Genomic DNA, 20,414 nt, shown 5'->3' with positions numbered 1-20,414 from the left:
TAAGCTGCCCAGTCACCACCTTTATTGGTCACTTCGAGTGATTTTTTAATTACGTCCTCTCGGGTTCGGCTCGGACCATCCCTTGTTGGTCTCGGCGAGCTCTCTAACCAACCGCGCTTCCACGGCAAACTCAATTGTACGACGGTTCTCTGTGTACGATGCCACACATACGGTGACCCGGAATCATTACCGTTCCTTTAGCTCACGTTTTCTTTGAGTAGTTAGAGCCGATTTCTCCGTAACGAAAATTCTATTGAACGCCATTCTTCCTCCATTGTCTTCTAGTTCTCGACGATAAGTACTTTTGTAACTAAATCTGTAACACCAAATTGCATCAAGAATCTAACAAGAGATCTTTTGACAGATTTAGACTCACTTATTCAAGTCGCGAGAAAGCTCTTGCGGATTGTAATAAATTTATCTGTAAGCAGTAAACGTGTGAAACGAACTCCACGTTAAAGTAATACCGATCTGAACTTAAAAGGGAAATTTCAAAATTTCGTGTGTTTGTGCGTTAAAGTCCGTTCGATTCGCAACAGAACCTTTTATACTCAGTACAGTCTTCGTGATTATATTTTAGATGGACATTAACAATGAAGGAAATATCGATTTCACGCTCGATGCACCATTCGATCCAGCTGAAAATTTTGCAAAAAGGCAAAACGGACACCCCGTACATGGCAAGCGAAATGCAGCGAGGTCGACTGTATGCAGCTCGGGTTGCAGCGACGCCACCTCGCGGTATAAAGCATTCTATTTGCATTTTATTGTTTAATATAAGTTTATGCCGCCCTCAGCCGAGCACGAACGTCACGTTACACATCGCCGCCACGGGAGCGGGCGCGCAGGAGCGGCGGCAATGTGTCTTTTATCCAGCGGCGGCGGCCGCCACCGGTCTTTCCCCTCGTAAATGGTGGAACGTGGAGTTATAATTTCGACAAATAAGGACGAATTGCCCGATATGGCGGGCCGTTAAGCGCACGTACGAGAAGAAGGGGATTCTGCAGGCTTGAGTGGCGACGGCGCGATAGATGTTAAATTTTTATCGTCACTCTGATAAACGACTTGATTACTTTGAACGCAAGACGCCCTTTTACAAACTCGCCTTGTATCTTGTTATTATCATTGTTATTCAAACGAACTAATCTATCCTCCGTAATAATTTACGAAATAAGAAGTAATTGATCGGATGTTATTGCTATTTTAATGAATATAATATAAATAATTGAATATAAATAATTTCACATGTCGGGACGTTATATCGCAGTGCTGATTACCCGAAAATTTCACGAAATGTTTTCTTTTTTTTTGTAAAGTATCGTGATACTTGTTGGTTGATGGAACAGTTTGAGATGATGACAGGTTTCGCGAAGAAACATCAAAACAGGGAAAATCGCTGTCATTTTCCACAGCTTACGCCTGTTGGCGGAAAGAACCGTACGCGTCGTGCGTGCGAAAGAAATCTTCGGCGGGTGATCCGCGCCGCGCGCAAACAGCGGCCCAGATTATTCCCGCGACTGGAGATTGGCGTTTGGGTTTAGCACGCCCTCGCCATTCAAATCTGCCAATTTCCAATGGATGCGGCCGCGTCATTGGTAGCATCGGATGTTTGCCCGACGCTACCGGGTGAAAAGCGAATGCGAAGGAGGAGGATGAAGCCGACGAAGGTGGCTCGGCGGACGCACGGGGAAGAAGAAAGAGGAGAAAGCGGATTCGAATCTTTACCAACCACTCGTCGAGACACCTGCGGGTGGGAAAATCTCCTTCGCCTTTGAAAAGCGAGGAAGTGGAGAGGTTTATTGAGTCCTGGGACACGTAGTCTCTCGAGGACATGCCGGAAAGTGCGAGCGAAACCTCTTCTCGCACCTCCTTCTCCCGGCCCCGCTACCCTTCGTGAACCACCACGCATCCCCCTCTCGTCGATGGGGGATGATGGGGTAGAGTGTATTTACTGCTCGTTGCCGAGACAGAGTGACGTGAGGAGAAAATACGCTTTCCGCGGGAGCGCGATTTAAAATGTAACGAGCATGTATAAGCGATCGAGCGTCAAAATTCGCTCAAATTCTCTGAAAACACGCAAAAATTGAGAAATATTGATACTTTAGCGTATTTTTAATGGATTATTTTATTTTTAAATATGACAGAAATATGGTAAGAGACGGGAATTAAATTTAATTTCCTTGAGAATTCTTTCCTCGCAAATCTTTAAGACGCACATAGCTGAAGTGTACCCTCCTTGATCTCAGAGTCGAACGATGAGAGCCATCGATTAACTGAACCTCGTTACGCAAAATGTGAACAGTCTGCGGCAGTTAGTCCTGGCTCTTCGTGAATCGCTTGTTACTGCAAACGACGATTGTCCTCACTAAGAATGCAAATGCAAGTCTTATCGCATTTCAGCCCCATTTCTAGTCCTTACGCCAGAACCGTTTCAACCCACCCTTCTCTCTTCGTGCGAGGCCAGACTATCGTCGGCATTCGCCGAATCGGAAGCACCGCGAGGACCAACGACGTGGAAGACAATGACCGGTCATCCGTGTTAACGCTGAAAGAAATAGAAAAGTGGAGAGATTTCGAGTAGCCAGAGCTAAACGCAAACTTTCTCGCGATTCTCTCACGCGTTCTTGCGGCTCTCCTTTTCTACTATATTTTTTTTCCCTATCGGCTTTGACACGTTTTAATTACGTAGCTTGTTGCTCTTGATAATTAACTTTTGCTTTTTATCACATCCTCTTGCGGTAAGAATTTTATTATCGACGGTAGCACGAAAATTTGCATTTGCCTGCGTCTGCATTTATTTGAATGACGACATTGTTGATCTCAATTTCAAATTTAATTTACTTATATTATGTAGTGAGATTATTTTATTAGACAGTAGCTTTAAAGAAATCTTTGGCTTTGCTGCTTCCAAATAATCGTAATCTCGCATTTTGATCTCAGGATCAAACGTCAGGATCGCTGGCAACGATCGAGAAGTTCGCGGACGGAGAGGCGAATGGTGCGCGAACCGAATAGTAGAAAGTCCCATGCAGGGAGAGAGAGAGAGAGAGAGACAAGGCGGTAAACACGGCAGTGGAGGGATGAAAGTTGCGTTGGTTGTCTGGTAGGGCCACGGGAGCGCGTAATTGGATATAATTTTTGCGGGCCGGCTAACCGAATTAGACGGCGGTGTGTTTGCGTTACTAGCGGCACACGGATGGCGCGAGAGCGGAAGGGCAGCGAAGGGCTGCCGGGGACGGGGGAGGACGGAAAGCCCGCAGGGTAACAACCGCTGCGAATTATTAACAGGCGCCGCTGTACGCGCCCTACGAGTCACGCCTGGTGAAATAAATCGGCCGGCGGCGATCACTGCTGAAAAAGGACAGGTGACTGCACCTGTACCTTCGAAAACCGACATGTGACAGGAACGATTATGGATTTTAGATTGGCGGATGTAGACAAATAAAGACGAACATGAAATCGCTCCTGTTATCTTCATCCTACGCATCGTCATCAATATATGTATGTAAAAAGCATTTATATATTTTAACGACAGCGAATAAAAACCAAGATCTGAGAACTTAAGATTATTTAAGAGAAATAATTATCAGTTTTTTATACACGCTTGCAATATCTTGATGATAAATGAACGAGATACCGAAAGCAGTAATTTTTCTCGATATTAAATTATTGATTTTCGCGAATAAAACTTGGTTTATAAATCGCTTATGTATCATACCATGCGCTACAATATTTTTTCATCATATACATGTTGTACTTTAAACTACCATACACGCACATACTTGTATAAGTTGTTTAAAATTATTTTTTGTCATTCTACTTTAAATGATGCGTCTTAAACTGTCCAGCGCTGAAAAATGTCACATGTATACAGAACAGCAAGATATCGGGTCACGCGTTGTATTCAGTTTTTGGCTGAAAATCCAAAATTACTTCTCTACCAATCGAATATCTCCTACGTGTGGTTTCAGCTTTCGCTTCGCGCCGTAACCGACTTCGACTGAAATTGGCAGCTAATCTCGTGAGGATAAATTTATCGACCAACAGTGTCGGATTATCCTCGCTGCGCGCGGCCATACATCAGTTCGGAATTTATACCAGCAACCCACTGCAATTTTTAAGTCGCTTTATTCGCGAGGTATCCGTGGTTTTACAGTTCCTGAGGGAGAGTTCCTCGTGTGCCGTTAATTCCCGGCGTGAATTGCACCGCGCTCGGAATAATGCGAGCGACCGGCTTGTGAAACAGTACGTGCCGTGTAAAAGAGCACAGGTGAACGTAAGCGAAAGAACGGAAGCGAGTTAACAGTGGCGGGTTGGGACGGGATGCCTCTAATCGAGAGGAAAAACGCGCGCGTACTTCCGCAGCCGTATAAAATCGAACAGGTTTACGGGCGGAATAAAGCGCCAATAAAACTAAGTCGTCGCCGAGGAATTATTCGCTTTCGACGCTCAGAATACAAATGATCGATGAAGAAAGATCATTTCACGCTTTCCCAAGACCTCATTATACTATTCCCATGAGAGTGAGGAGAGGGAGACTTGAATTCTTCAACGAGATGAATCTCGATGTTGGTACGTAAACTAAGTAAATATATCATCTTAATTTTTATTCATGAGATAAACAAATAACAAATGAACGTCAAATAACGCTCTGTCATGAAAGGAGAAATCATCAAATATCTTTGTGCGGTGATATATTACTTCAAGTCCAAAATTAGTTGATTTAATAATCAAGCTGCAAGAGAAGCTTATTTCTGTATTTGCCAGGTTACGAATAAAATATCGGAAATTGTATTAGCTGCTCTGAGATCTAGAAGAAACTCAAAGAAAGAGAGAAAGTGAGAGAGACAGAAAGAAGAGACATAAAGAAAAATTATTTCGCGTGTCTCGAGGACTTTATCACTGTTTGCGCGAGGAAACACGGCTCTTCATAAATGCGTGTACGACATAAAGGGCGAGGATTTTTACGCAAGCATTTTTCCAGAAGCATCGCACCGTGAAGAGATGCTCTCGGAACATCGGCGAGACTGAGTACGTAACGCGAGTGCATTCTCCATAATCTAAGCACATCGTAGCTGGCAGTTACGATCTCGGTAGTGTAGAATTATACAAAGGAGCGGTGTTACGTTACCGCCAGCTCGCGAGCCTCGTAACTTTAGGACATTTCGCTTGTTATGTATCGCGTCCCTCTTTGCTACTTAATATAATAGGCTGCTCGCGAAACGTAATATGCACGAAGACAATTCCGAGGAGGACAGAGTCAACAGTGTGGTCATTGACCAACCGTCTTCGGTAATAAGCATGTAAGGTCTGCTTAGCAGTTTATCGTCGTTTGACGACAGCGTTCGGAATTGAACATTTAGAATGTGCAGTGCTGCATCTATCGATGAAACTTTTATAAACTCCTTCAAATTTTAATTTTTACGTGATTACTTTAGCTACCTTGAAGAGTACTGAAAAATGTACATTTAATATCAGAAATTATTCTGAAAAATTTTGTCAAAGTAAATGGCATCTAATTTAATCAAGGCATTTCATATGTACAATTATATGTCGAGATGTTATACGAAACATTCCAAGTTGCTGAATTCATTATTCCGCTCTCCAAATATCAAAATCAGTTAAAGAACCAATAAAACGAAATACAGCGTAGAGACGATATTTTGTTTCATAAAATCCAATCTTGTATGTTTCAACTCGATAAGTGGCGATTCACCGCGGGGTTCATCTCGGTGCTTGGGGAAAATGCAAAAATTGATACGGAGAAAGTAACGAACCGACCGTATCTGACGTCCATAAAATTTCCCTCCTGCCGTTATGAGTAGCGAAGAGGCGATGCTCGTTCTAGTTCCAAAGTATCGATACAGAACAGAGGGTCCAAAATTGCAAGACTGTCCATAACCGGCTTGCCTGTGACCAGCGGTTACGTGGTCCGAGTACGTTAACGTGGAAACCGCAACACCAGGCGGCAACGACGATGTTGTTGCTGTTGCGTCATTTTAGACCGACGTTTTAGACCGCCATAAACGATCCTCTTCAGCCTGTGCCAACTAAATAAACCTTGCAACAGTGTATCCCGCTTGGCCGGTTTGCTACCTGCCACGCAATGTGTAAGGGTGTAGCTTGGAAATATTTAAATATTTTTTGAACATGTACTTTCTCTCTCTCTCTCTCTCTCTTGTTCGTTCTCGTTCCTGCGTTCACCACGATCAAATAAGTTATAATTGCTTTTAGCAACTACATCTTTTGTAAAACTATGCCACAACAAAGACACGTCACCTGTTTCAAAAAACGAAAGATGATATTAAGTAGCTGTTGTACTACTTAACAAGGAAATAATTAGATATAGTCTAATTCTTTCCTTGTTTAAGGTAGCAAAAGTTTCTCCGCGTTTATCAAATCTTGTGCTTCATCTATTTATTACACGTATAAACGAAATTATTTTTCATGTAACAAGTGTTCTGTTTGTTACGCTTTGTTTGTGTGGCTATCATCAATTTGAATAATTAATTTAGATAGAAGAAAATTATGGAGAATGTAATGCCGTTATTGTTCAATTGTTATTTATTAATTACATCGCGCATCAACGCTTCAAGAAGCATCTATAACCTCGCTACAACGAAATTCTTGAGCAACGTCAGAGCATGAACGCCGCGCATGAAAGCGGAAAGAAGTAGGATTTCCGCGCTACCCCCCATCGTTCCTCTTGAAAAGGGCACACTCTCGGTCAGCAGAAATTTAATTAAGAGGCACGCACGTGGGTTCACCCCCGCCCGCGGCCGCCCCCTTTCATTCTCTTTTCATTTGTCAGAACTCCGGCTCCTGGGGGTGCGATCCGTTGATTAGGAACGCTACCGCCGTCAGCAGTGTCACCGCCGACGACCCGGCTCGTCCCAGAGGTTGTTGCACGGCCAACAGGAGGACACGAACGTCTCCACAGCCCCGGCTTAGCCTGACGTCCCCGGCGTTTGCTGCCGAGGACGCTGCAGGACATCAGTCACCATTAATCATGCAAGAATAATTAACGGGGCACAAGCCTCTGATTAGAGAGTTATCGTTGCCGATGCGCGGGAACGCTTAGAGAGCGTCGCGCCGTCCTCGTGGGACGACGAGAACGCCATGGCTCGTGGTGGTGAAATTGCTCGCCGGATTCCCGACGTTTAATTACGCCGCGGGTTTAATCACGAATCGAAAGGAACGAAATCATTTCGCCGCGCGGATCTCCCTCACGACGCGAACCGGCGAAGCGTCGGAGCTGCGGTGAACGAATAACCGGTCGACGACGACGACGACGAGCTTGATCGAGCAACGGGTAACCACCATTAAGGCATCGATCGCGACGGCGGGGGACAGAAATACCAAGATCCGGCTAAGTGAATCCAGGACGATCTTTCGGGGTAATTAGCAAGGCACCTAAATCACCGGAGTAGCATCGGTCGCTGGCAGATAGGCTACGGTGCCTGCGGGCATCAGCGCGACGCTACTGGTGCAGGGGTATGCGGGCGTCGAGAGGAGGCACGAGGGAGGAAAAGGGGGTGTGAAAGGATAGGGGTCCTTCGGGTTCCTATCTTTGTCTCAATGTGCATTGATTGGACAATGCTCGGTGTTCGGCGACGCGCTGCCACTCTGTTTCTACGGTTACGCCGTGCATTACCCTTCATCCCCCATCTTCCCTTACCCTTAGTCTCGCCCGTTACCTAAGGAGGTACCCTAAACCGCTACCGCGCGCCGATGCCGGTACTCGAAATTACTTAGGCGCGATAACTGCGCCTTCCAAGCCACTCTCTAACGGGAGCGGGCCCCGAAACCCATCAGCCGAACAAGCAGTCGCGGAATTCTCATTAACGTCGTTACTGATTAAGGAGATTATTGATTAATGTGACTATTACTTAAGAAGATTATCAATACGATTTCCGTAAAACTTTTCAGCAAGAATCAGCGGCTAAAGTAAAGCGCAAGATAAGAAATCATGTATTTGGTAAAGTTATTTATCCTCAGGACAATTGGCTCATCGATAATCGATGATGATTCCATTGATTACACGCACGATAGTCACGAGAAGACGGAAGTACGTTCGAGGTTCGTCGAAATCAGGTGTCGGCGCTTAAAGGTGATTAGAGAGTGTCCATCTGCAGGCTACTATTCGGGGCACGCTACTATCTCGGACTCGCTCGCAATGAAACAGCCCTTAATAGGATGCACGCGAGAGAGGCATCGGTCTCTGTACACACTTGGCCTCTCCCTCGGGTCGAAAACGCTCTATAAATCCGCGAAGTGCCGAGGGGCTGAACGCCCGTGGGCGGCTGCGTCTATCGCGGGCAACGATATATAGATTCGTATCGTACCGGTGGCGGTATATCAGGTTTTATGGGCGCGGTAGTTATTTACGCGATAGCTAAAAATGCGCGCGGAAACAGCGGTAAACGCGCGCCGAAGACAAAGACGGGGTTGGGAAGGGTTGGGAACGTGCGGGTGGGTTTCCTGCGGGGGTCGAAACCGGGTGGGAGAGAAAAGACGTGCCGCGCGCGCGGGCATCCGTGCGCGATTTCGCGGGTAACAAATTTATACGGGATCGTCTGATTTATCGGCCGCAAGTTTAACAACGGCCAGCCGATCGGCCCCCGGGAAAAAGGGACGAGGGGCTGCTACTACCCCCAGGGAGGAAGGGATGAGAGGAACTGCCTGCCGATGGAGAAATTTATGACGCGTTCGTACGGGTTCCCGCATTTTCCAGCGAAGTCACTCTCGACGGTCTTCCAGCGAGATATTCAATGCACCAATCGTCGATTCATGATGTGCGTGACAATTCTCACCGCGTGTCGAACGAGAGAATGCAAGTCGCATTGCAACAAAAGGAATATTTTCTACGAATAAGATTTACGGAACGAGTTTTATTAGTTCTGCTCTAGGATATAGCAAAGTTATTATTTATGTAACTTTATAATTATTAAATCCCTTCTTTCTTAAATTATTGAAATAATTTTTTAACGATAATGTTACTGTTGAACGTGTGGAGAAAATTGCGGATATTTTATTCTACCGTTTCTGGCGAAAACAATTAAGCTTCGTCAGTTTTTAATTTTCTTGGTATCTGATAACAATGAAACGAGGGAAGGTTCAATTCAGTTCGTGTCTGTATCGTCATTAAATTAACGTTAATGCGACGATAATGGTATTCAGTTTAGAATTGGGGCAGCACGAGGCGGAATCGATCCGCTGTCAGATTATGCTTACGGCGACAGTGATCGATAACTGTATAATTTCAATGAGCCCAATATCAGACGGCGCAAATACCGTCGAATCAAACTTTCAGTGTATCAGATCCACAACTTCTTTATGCCTCATTTAGCGTCATAAATCTCGCCGGGAGAAAGAGATCTATGCTGTTTCTCCTTTTTCTATCTGTAAAGTTTATATCGACTATAAATAACGCTATTTATTTAAAAAACAGTATATAATTGTACATATAAGTATGGACAGAATCATTGGTCAAATTCGTAATACAAAATGTATTATTGATATATGCATTATAGATAATATATTCACTATTTTATACTCATTTAAAAATATTTCATCATTAATTATTTCCAAGAGACGAAAATAACAGTTGAAATTACGTTTTAAATTGAAATTTGTTTGTTTCATGAAGCAGATTAAGGTTTACGATACAATCTCACATTTTAAACAGGATATACATATAATATCAGAAATATTTTACTTTACTCAATTGTATGTAAAATGTCATTTTAGTATACCAAATATTATTAAGAGATTCCATAATTTTACACTAAAATCTCTTCAATAAATATGTGAAAATTATTTTACACACCGATAATTCTTCCAACATACCGAAAATGATGTTATCCAAGAAAATTTAATTTTGCTAGAATTATGTATATATATCGCAATCCGCACATATATCTGTTTTACAACATACATATTGTTTTTATTAAACAAAACTTAACAAGATGAAAGTATATTTTTATGAAATCAGTTTGTACATCTACGAGTATTATCGACTATAATCAGAGGTCTATATCTTTCTATGGACTTGATATTATGAACCGGAATTATCTCGAAGAAATAAAGCGAAAGTAATTGATTTCTAGCCGAGTTCAGTAGTTAGTCGAATGGCCGAGAATGAACGCGAGACGAACGAGAGTAAGACTGATAGAAAAAAAAGAGGAAGAATCGTTCTCCGGTTTAGAGATTCACGCGGGAGGTGCGGGGCGAAGTAAACTGGGATCGGGAATGAGAGTTGTTATTTCAGACTTTGAGACGACGTCGAGGTTCCCAGTTAAGAATTAGCAAAGTAATTAAGAGTCCGGAAATGGAGCAAAATAAGGGCGGGGAGCTTATATCCAGGAACTTATACCGAACTTGCTGAGAAAATAGTCTAACTTGCCGCGGAGACGGAGAAATGCGCCACGGCTCTTTTCCGTTTAGAGAATCCGGCGATATTCCCTTCCTCCGTTCAACCGGTTCCAGAACTACTTAGTCCGCTCAAGTATCAATACTCCTTACGACACGAAGACGATCTCTTCTTAACAAATATTCGCTCTCATGCGACTAATTCGGGATTAAATAATGCAGAGAAAAAACGAGTAACGAGTGCGGGTGCACTATCCCCTTTAAGATAAATTAAATTAAAATAATTTTTCCATCGGAAACCAAAGGGCTTCTGCAAAGTAAACAGTTTATAATTCAACAATAAAAATGATTGTGCCGGCATTATATCCTCGAATACAACTACTTGAAACGCAGTACTAGCTGCACAAGCAAGTTTGAAGCGGGTCAGTCCTGATTCAATACTTTCACGGCGACGACAGAAATCTTAACGATCCGAACGTTCGTGGGAGGATGAAGAGGACGAGAGAGGCGCGGATAAAAAGTGAAAAGTATAAGCGACAGGAGCGAGACGAGGGTAAAGGATAATCGGAAGGACGCGATGGCGGGACCGTCAGGGACATCTGGCTGCTTTGTCTCCGGGCCAGGACACGCCTCCTCCACGAGTCAGCTTAGCCCCATAAACGCTTTTCTTAGGGAGGCAATCGAGTCCCTTCTGCGATTTACCGGCCATCGAGGGCGATCTTTGCGCCAGACAACTACCCGGAGGACCACCCGCCCACCCGTATCGGGGTGTCCACGTAACTTGGCGAGCCGTGACGACGTCCGCCTAAGTTGGCGGAATTTCACATGTCGAGAGGCAGCAGTTCGGCGGGCATTCGATTAACCCTGAAGAGTTTGAGACCGGGATATTGTCACGCTTTAGATTCACGTAAACAACCGCTTTCGGGTTATCACCCTGGTAATATCTTTTCTCATCAATACAGTCGATTGACTGAAAGTAATGGCATATCCTAGCTCAACCTCGTGCTCGACGTGCTTTGAAACGGACTTCTCAAACTTCCTCAGCTTGACGTCGAACTCAAACGCGGATCGCGGTCGAGACGTGGCAGCGATCAGTCTTCGTATTGGGAATCAGATCGGGCTTTCGAACGTTAAGTGAGCGCGACACGCGAGAGAAGGAGGAAACGGATAAACGGTAGGCAGGGAAAAAGGGACGTCGACGCGCTCGGCGAAATTTGATTTTGTTACGACTGTTACGGCCGTTACGACTGTTTGCTCGTCGCGACGCCAGGCAGACGGTGTATACTTTGAGCGGCAACGGGCAAACTCGCTGACGAGATGTACGCAAGCGGCAAAACTCGGCGATGAGGCTGGCAAATTCACGAGCCGCGCTGCGAACGCGTACTTATACTCTTCCTTTTCTTTTCTTTCTTTCTGTCAAATATAATTGTATCAAAATGTAGAGACCGTGGTAGCCAGGCATAAGAATAACGCGATAAATAGTGGAAATGCGGCGATTGAGTGATCCGAGTCATTAACAGGTTACTGGTTTGGTAAAAACGCTTCTGATTTATTAAAAGAGCGTCTGCTAGCAACAATATTTTACATCGTCGAGAAAGAAATATAAAATTCTACGTTCCCGATTTGTGTAAATAGTAGAGGAGATTTACATACTATTTGCATATACCCACTATTTTAGATTTTACGTGTGTAGTCATACATTGCGATAAAATTGCACGCATCGTATAAACTAATATTAGCTCTAACAATATATATAAAGCATCGAGAGAAGTAAAAGGAGAACGCTGTTTATCAATCGCGACGCTGACAAAAAAGAAACAAATCGCTTGCAATCAGCCAACAGCTGAATAGCAGGGAAGTAGAAATAGGCACATCAGCAACCGGCCGCAAAGTGAGCGTCCTGGTGATATTCAGAAGAAGAGAAGAGAAAGAGAGAGAGAGAGAGAGAGGAAGAGAAGAAGAAGGATCGCCCGAAATTTACACGAGACGATGTGTCGTATCGCCACTCGTAGCGGAAGCCTTGAAATTCGGCCAAGTTTGATTGAAATTTGGCATCTCGCGCGGTCTTGGGGGTGCAAGAGGACAGGAAGAGGGAAGGCGGGCGGCGAGTGAAGAATCGCGATAATAAAAAAGATCGTTATTACAAGCCAACGCGAGAAAAATGCGCCGAGCGAGGGCTGGTCCGATGTCGTTCCGCCTGAACGCACAGGTAGTTGTTCCGCGCAATAAGGGGGTGAGGAATGCCAGGGAACACGGGGCGGGGGCGGTCTCGAGTGCAACCGGAAGGGGACGAGAGCGAACTTACGAGTGTCGCACAAAGAGACGTTGGCGGAAATGCAGCGGCGACGGCGATGGCGACGACGACGGCGACGACGACGACGGCGGACATCGACGGCGCGGCGAATGGCTCTCGGGATTTGAAAACGAGCTGCTCAAAAATTCGATTACCGTTGCGAGGGAGGAGGGCCCCGGACAGCGGAGGAGAAGAGACGGGGTGGATGGTCCCGGCTCCGGAAATGGGAGCGCGTCTTCTGATTGGTCGGGTCGGGAGGAAATCGCCTCGAGATTGGTTATTATTACCCCGTTAACGCAGTTACCGTCGCCACCAATCGCGCTCCCAATCATCTTCGTTATCGAACCCTTCGGAGCTCGCGCGACGAAATCGCCTTCCTCCTGGGGCTCTGCCTGACTCCTTCGACCCTTGGTACACGGGCCCCTCTCCCGTCCCCCGCTGCCCGCGGCCATCCGACGACGCTCTTGCACGCGCGATCGACTCTCGGATGCTCGCCGTCGAGTCGGATGGAAACCGCGAATTTATATGTCTCATCATTGGCTGGAAACGCTTCTTATTGCGCTTGTTATTGCATACATGTGGTAGGATTTAAGGATGCAATATATAACGTAAAATATTAAAAATTTCTTAACTCGTTTTCCATTTATTGTTCCACTTTATTAATTTTCAAAATGTTAATATTTTATTTAGATGTGTAAAAAATGTATCTATTCCCATTTGCGCATATTCGTGTCAAATTATAGCAAAAATATGATTCTATTGTTGTCATCTGCTTGTTCAGAACGAATTTCAGGAATAAAACAAATTGAAACATAAATATCTCCGGAAACAAATATCCCCGACGTCGTGGCGTGCCAACATGCAGCTGGAGAGCGTAGATAAGCAACGACGCGGTAATCCTGGGACAATGTATAAGTTAGCACGGCTAGACATTGCATATTACATTAACATTCTACCAAGAAAATAAAGATAAAAGAGAGAACAGTAGAGAATTTCAGACTTCTAGGCCAGCTTAAATAGTTCAACAGATCTCATCATGGAGGCCTAAAATTATATCTAATATCTAAAATTAATTTAATAAATTTCGTCTCTCGTCCATATCAATCTTAAAATATATTTATCTTGTTATAATTACAATAAACAGTAATGATAAAAATTACTCTTTGTAAATTGCAAGATTACTCTTGATAAATAAGTGCACAAGATATGTGCTATTTTCCACATGTGCGTGAAAACCGGCGATGCGTAATAACGAAAATAAATTCGACACGATCATTGTGCATTTCCGCTGTTTAACAAACCCGATAAAACTTCCTTACACACTGAATAAATTTACAGTTGTGCAGGTTTGCGTTACGCGCTGTTATTAACGCTGCATTTCGGCATCGCGATCGGATAGCGAGGAGAATTTCATAATACATCCGCGTCTAAAAAAAAAAACAGGAAAAAAATTCTGCCAGGAGAAAGGAATTTTTCAGAGCGCTTCGCCTCCCATGCGTTCCGCGGACGCACAATGTCTATTATATCCACAGCAGAAAATGTCGATACTAATAATATCCGGCAGAAATTGGATATGCCGCCGTGGAAAAAGGAAAATGGGAGGAAGGATACTCGTTATAACGAAACAAAACGCCGCCACGATTGGAAGAGCGTGGTGAACGGGGACCGCCGTGACTGATGGTAACGAAATCCGTACGGGCAAATTGAATTATAATTAGCACACTCGCGACTCGGGGCGACGCGGAGAGCGAAGGGCCAGGGATGCCTTTTGTCTTCAATAACGAACCAACCGTCTCGGCTCGCGGATAAAACAAGATTTTAACGCCGATATTAACGCAACTACCAGTGAAACTGCATTACTCGCAGTAAGCGCGAGATCAATTAAATAATTCGTTTCTTGGAAATCATTTTGATTTAAGGAAAGAGGAAAGTGCCTTTCGAGTCGATCGCTCTATTTCGAATGCTGCGAGTCTTCTACGTTGATTCTAAACTGGAAGTTGCGTTTTCATCTCTCAAAGTTGGATGTAATTACGATAACAAAGCTTGTTTTAGAATGCGTGCTGAATAATTAAGATTTACGCGCGATCATACAGAAGATTACAGAAGACCTTAATTTATGAACCATGATTTCCGTAACGATTCCTTCGGAATTCACGTCGCCAACCGCCGCGGCCGTCAGCTTCGAGCGGCTTCAATCGATTTACAGCGACGTCGCGTTTTTCTCTCGTCCTACAAATCGTCCCGGAGAGAACGCCTGCTAAGGGACAATTAATCATCCGACGAAATCCAGCGGATATCATTGTAATGAGTGCGCAAGAGGCACGAGACTGAAGTGCGTGCGGTCGCGATGGGGTATCACGACAATTTCGGATAGGCTGACAAACGGAGTGACATTGCGTATTCTTTGTGTGATCCGCCGATCAGTTCTCCCCTCTGATACATCTATTTACCTGCACAGTTACCAGGAGACCGAGCCGATAGCGACGTCAAGGGATCCTTTCCTAACAGATCGACCGAACGCAACCTAAAATTAGCGCACGCTAACATACATTTGCTTCTTTTACATGGAATTTTATTTCCCAAATAAAGGAAGCTTCAGGAAGCTCGAAAGCAAGTTTTTGGTTTGAACTAATTGCCTCCGTAAGCAGTTAAATAGAACGTGTCTAATGGAAGAGAGAAGGGAAACGAGCACAGAATGCGTTGCCCGATATCGTATGTCTGGTCTGCCGTTTTCCTTCGCACGATCAATTATGATGGCGAGATAGCCACGCGTTACTACCACAGATAAGGGAGGGGAAAGATTACGCTTTGTACTTAACAAATGCCACAATGATTTACGACGTATTCCGTGGTGTATCGTGGATTTGTCGTGAAAAGAAGTCACAGTTATGATGATGCGACGCGATGCAAGAGATTCATGATGTTGAGATATCGCGATGATAGACAGAATATTTACGATGTTAATAGTCACGCGGTAAAAACGTTGTCCCGCGTGATTAAGAGATTGTCAGCTGGAAAACGAAACATTCCAGCGATATTATGCGAGGAGACTGCAATCTCGGATAATCAATGTTTCGAGTTGAGTCATACTCAAAGTAGCATCGTGCTCGGATTTTTCTTCAGTTGAGATCATAAATAGAAACGTTAATCTAGTTATTTTTAATTGAAACGTGAAACACAGCGTCTTACAATGAGAATTGAAATAGCAGGAATATCACACTTTTTCGTCTGCTATATAGTGACATTACAGATAATAACGCAAAACTGTAATAATAAGCAAGAAATATAAATGAAAAAGGATATAATACATATAATATATATAAATATATATATATAAAACGTAAATTGCTTATACAAAAAGGTCGCAAAGAAACCGCAAGCTCACATTTATTAATGTAATTAATGTCCCAAGCTTAATTAAGATTGAAGCAGCGCGGCAAAGCTGCAGCTTACGTTCTCCCGTTATAATCTCATAACCGAATATAAGCAGAAATATTTAACGTAATGGCTTCGCGCAGGGAATACAATAATAATACCTGCAGGGCTATGAAATTAGTTCCACGCAGATAATTCTCAATTGTTCAGCTTACAAAGCGATACTTCGATCGAATGGCGAAAGCTGAACGCCGAAGCTCAGTAAATACGCGATGAGGGCTCGATTTCATGCGTACAATTCGAACCTTTCGGCAGGGTAACTGGACAACAATGTTTAATGGTATAATGATATGCAATTATCGCATCTATCCGCTTGCATGGATTATTTTTGCACCCATGAATGTAATGCAAACTAGGTAACGCGAGAAACAATAGAGATATCGCAAAGCAATTTTTTTCCTATCTGTTTATTTTTCACTCAAATTGCAAAGCTCGATTTCGATACGAAGTGTAAAACAAACAAGTTCAGCATGGAGAACTCGATAAATATGTGATGAGCAACGTATTACAGTTCTCGATTCGAACGTATTACAGTTCTCGATTCGAACGTATTACAGTTCTTTTTCTTTCTCGCTGGCCCTGCCGCTCAGAATAATCCAGATAAGAGCATTACGATTTTCCAGATCTAATTGTAAAAGTTGAAATCGATATAATGACTGTAATTCCAAAAGATTCCGTCGGGATTTCGCTGGAGCATGTAAGATGGAAATCGATCTCGATAATAGCACGGTCGCGCGCGAGGTTGACGGGGCCGAGATAAATCTCAGAATTTAATATCCTTCGAGGAGGTACGTGATATTTTCGTAAAATCCCTGCTGCTGAACGTCGTACCGATGACTTCTGCGGGGGTTTTTGTTTAAAATCACCGAAGAGTGGAGCGCCGCGCCTCACATGACGGCTGCACCACGGGAAGAAGGGCGCTTATACGTGTCTGCGCGTAACGACGACAGACGGAGCAAGATGGAGAGGACGAGAAGGAGAAGGATTATTGATGGGCCCCGATAGATAAGACGCGAGGGTGAACGAATCGCTGCTGGTGTAATTACGAAATGGCTGTTAGAAACGCCGGCGGTTACGCCGGCGTGAACCTATCCATCATCCTTCGTCGTTCTCCGCGGGGTGGTGCAGAACTCCCCCGCTTCCCCCGGGCACTTCGCCCCCCTTTACCCGGGCTGTCGGCTGATTTCATTTGCGCTTTAACGCCTTCCAGATGATCAGGGGATCGCACGGCGTAATTACCATGAAGTGGCTTTCACCGGGCTGCGCCCGTCGTTTTATGCCCTCCGCGCGCGAGAGTCATTGTTCGTAGATCGCCTGCCTTCCTCCCTGTCTCACCCTCACGCTTTCCGCCACCTCCCCGGTAGAGATTGATCGTAGATCATCGGTGACGTTATCGTGTCGCCGCGCGACGGTGACTGACGGAAGTTATAGGGAATATCAGAGGGGACAGGGAGGCCGGGGGCATCGCGATTTCGAAAATGAAAGGCCGAAGGCTCGATAACGCCAGTTTCCATGAGAGAACTTTGATATTCTGTCCTCAACGTTTCTGCCGTGCAATTTCCTCGCCGAAAATTTCAATTACTATTCTCGAGTACCGCGAGCGAAATGATTGACACCATTGTAACCACATATTGACAGTGGTTTTATGAGCTCGTCTCCCGAAAGATGGGAGATCTTAAAAAGAGATCATTTGCTTCTTGAGGACGACTAAAGTTTTATGTTATGGCACTTGCTGCCGTAATGAATGTTGCTACGTTTCTCGTGGCGCGTACTCCCCTTTCAAGAATCAGTAATTGCCCGCCTTTATATGGGTTACACTAAATTTATCTTTTATATCTCAAATACGTACATCTAGTGTACAGAATGTATCTCCAATGTTTCTGCGCTACTTCTCAAGCTGTTGCGCGCTGTTACTCTTGATTGACGCCTCGAGATTTGCGAAAAATTCATCTATCGGAAAATTACTTACTTCACAAGCCGATATTGAATTTACTCGCACAGACTAGTATCACGGATCGTACTTATTTTCTTGAAAACCCAATTTTGCATAAGAGCACACGGAGAGAACGTTCCATCGAGCGTATCTTCTCGGAGGCATGTACGTCGCAAAGATTTCATTGTTGAAAGCTTTAATTAAATCTCGATCGCCCTCCGCCGATACGATTTACACCGGCAAACGTCGCCTCTTCCTCCTCCTGCTCTTCCTCCCGCAGCCAACGTTCCTCGACGAACTTACCGCACCTCCCCTGCGAGCACCGCCGATGGTGGCGCAAAGTAAACGGGGTGGCGAGTGACGTGTTATTTACCGCCTTGCTGCAATCTCAGCTCGTCGCCTATCCGGCAGCCTCTCACCGAACCCGTCGTTTCTCCTGCCCTCTTCCGCTATTCCACGATCCCGGCTTCCTTCGAGGTTCATCCACTTCTGCTCGTCGTACGGTTAAAAGTCAGCCGCTCGCTACTTCGGCGGAAGTTCCTCTCGACGTCTCCCATCATCTCGTTTTTTTTCCCCACCCTCTTTGGCTCACGCTATTCCTCGACTACCGCCGCCGCCCCGTCCTCCGTTTCCCGCGTGTTCTCTCCCCGGGTGCAAGATTCGCACTCGCGAAGAAATCGCGAGCGAGGATTGTCCGCGACGGCACTCGGATCAAAATGTAAGAGCGAGCGGCCGGCCGGCTGAAACTTCGTGAACTCTTGGTTACTCGTAGAACAAACAATTCGACCTTCTTGCGAGCAAACGCTGTCGCTGCGCTTGCCACGGACCAGATCTCTTTCTCCTATTTGTCTTTCTTTCAGGGGGAACGTTGTTCTCTTTTTCCGCAAGCGCAACGGTCGCGGCGATGTCGGACGACATACGTACGCTTTCAGTCTGATGTCGGGCACGATATTATTTCCATTAATGCGACCCACAAAATTAACGCGCTGAGACAACCGCTGGCACACTTTCTGTCGACAGAAATAAACGTTCCCGACGGCGACGTTCAAAAATTGTCGTTATTTAAACAAAGGACGAAAGCTGACTTCGTTGTGCGGATAAAACGATGTCTTTAAGATAAAGACGGGCAAGCTTGTTGGAAGCGGACGAAGATAGACAAACGCTTTTAAACGGAAAGATTACAGAGTATTAATCAAAAAATACGTTTTACGCCATGTCAAAAATAATGGCCACGTGGTAATATTTATTGATTGGCGATAACTGACGCGTGATAACGCTGACAGGCATATTTCTCTTTTATTCTGTTTCTGACATATGTCAGAACAGATCTATGAATTCCAACCGGGTAAAGTCGGCTTTTTAAATTATTCCCGCATCGGACATAGTCTTCCCATGTCCGATTGCACCCTCGGCCGTAACGCAAGATTTACAATCCCTAAATTAACAAGAAAATAAGGAGAGAATACTAGTGAGAACGAAGAAAGCGGACCAAAGCGTACACTTAATATAAGCCGTGTATAAAACGTCTCGCTCGTGACGATCTCTCAACTACCGGCTACCGTTCGCGGTCAGTTTCGGTTTTTAGGCTGACAAGGCAGAGTACAGTCACACAGATATTAATTCGGAGCATTGCATCGACCCCTTTTCCCAGCTTTCCTCCTTCGGACGAGCGCGCCCGGTCGGAGCATTGGGCGTTTATCACCGTCGCTTGTTCCAGGCGATGCCGACACATAAGTCAGAATGATTAACACGCGAGGTGTGCGTGACTGGCTCCGAGCGACTCAAATTTTATTCACTTCTCGCTCCCTCGCGTTCTCCCGTCTTTTTGCAGCATCGACCTACTCGCTCGCTCTGCCTGCTCGCCCTCGGCCAACCACGCCGGCAGTTAAGGTCGTGAAGTTTAAATTGCCACGTGCCCGCCACCCCGACGAGTAATTAAGGCCTCCTCCGGAGCTCGTCGAACGTTCCTCATCCATGTCGCGGACTTTCTTTCGATAACGTCAACGGAACACCTAAGTGGGCGCGAACGATCGAGATTTATTCGCCGTGCGGTCAACTGCTGACAGATCCCCGCGACGATCGCGATCGGAGTGTTCACAGCGAGCTCTCGTTGCGTAATGGCGACCTCGTTTCCTAGTTATCTCAGAATTCCATCGAACTTTTGTCTGTCTGACGATGGATGGTAAGTATATGAGAATTGAATATCACGCCATTCGCTGCTGCGAAGAGAAGAAGACAATCGATTCCGGATAACAGGCGTAGGATAACAGCATTGCAACAATATTGTAATATGTATGACACGTAATAGTAATGTAATGATATATAAAGGAATATCGAGCAATGCGAGTAACGCTCATGTGGGACGAGATGTAACAAAGCGAT

At 45.0% G+C, this 20,414-nt stretch overlaps 1 protein-coding gene and 1 long non-coding RNA gene across 11 annotated transcripts in view; one reads left to right on the top strand and one right to left on the bottom strand.

The window, feature by feature from the left end:
- LOC105284583 (RNA-binding protein Musashi homolog Rbp6) overlaps positions 1–20,414 on the bottom strand; it is a 589,200-nt gene that overhangs the window by 244,375 nt on the left and 324,411 nt on the right. The window lies entirely within an intron of this gene.
- Positions 1,115–20,414, top strand: part of LOC113562177 — a 47,320-nt gene continuing 28,020 nt past the window's right edge. Inside the window, exon 1 of the long non-coding RNA XR_003406702.1 lies at positions 1,115–20,414. This exon is cut by the window's right edge and continues 26,862 nt beyond it. This is a non-coding gene — a long non-coding RNA (uncharacterized LOC113562177).

This window comes from Ooceraea biroi, chromosome 6, assembly GCF_003672135.1.
Source record: "Ooceraea biroi isolate clonal line C1 chromosome 6, Obir_v5.4, whole genome shotgun sequence".
Taxonomy (NCBI): Eukaryota; Metazoa; Arthropoda; class Insecta; order Hymenoptera; family Formicidae; genus Ooceraea; species Ooceraea biroi.
The sequence above is the reverse complement of the archived record's forward strand: the minus strand, read 5'-3'. Positions and strand labels throughout refer to the sequence as shown.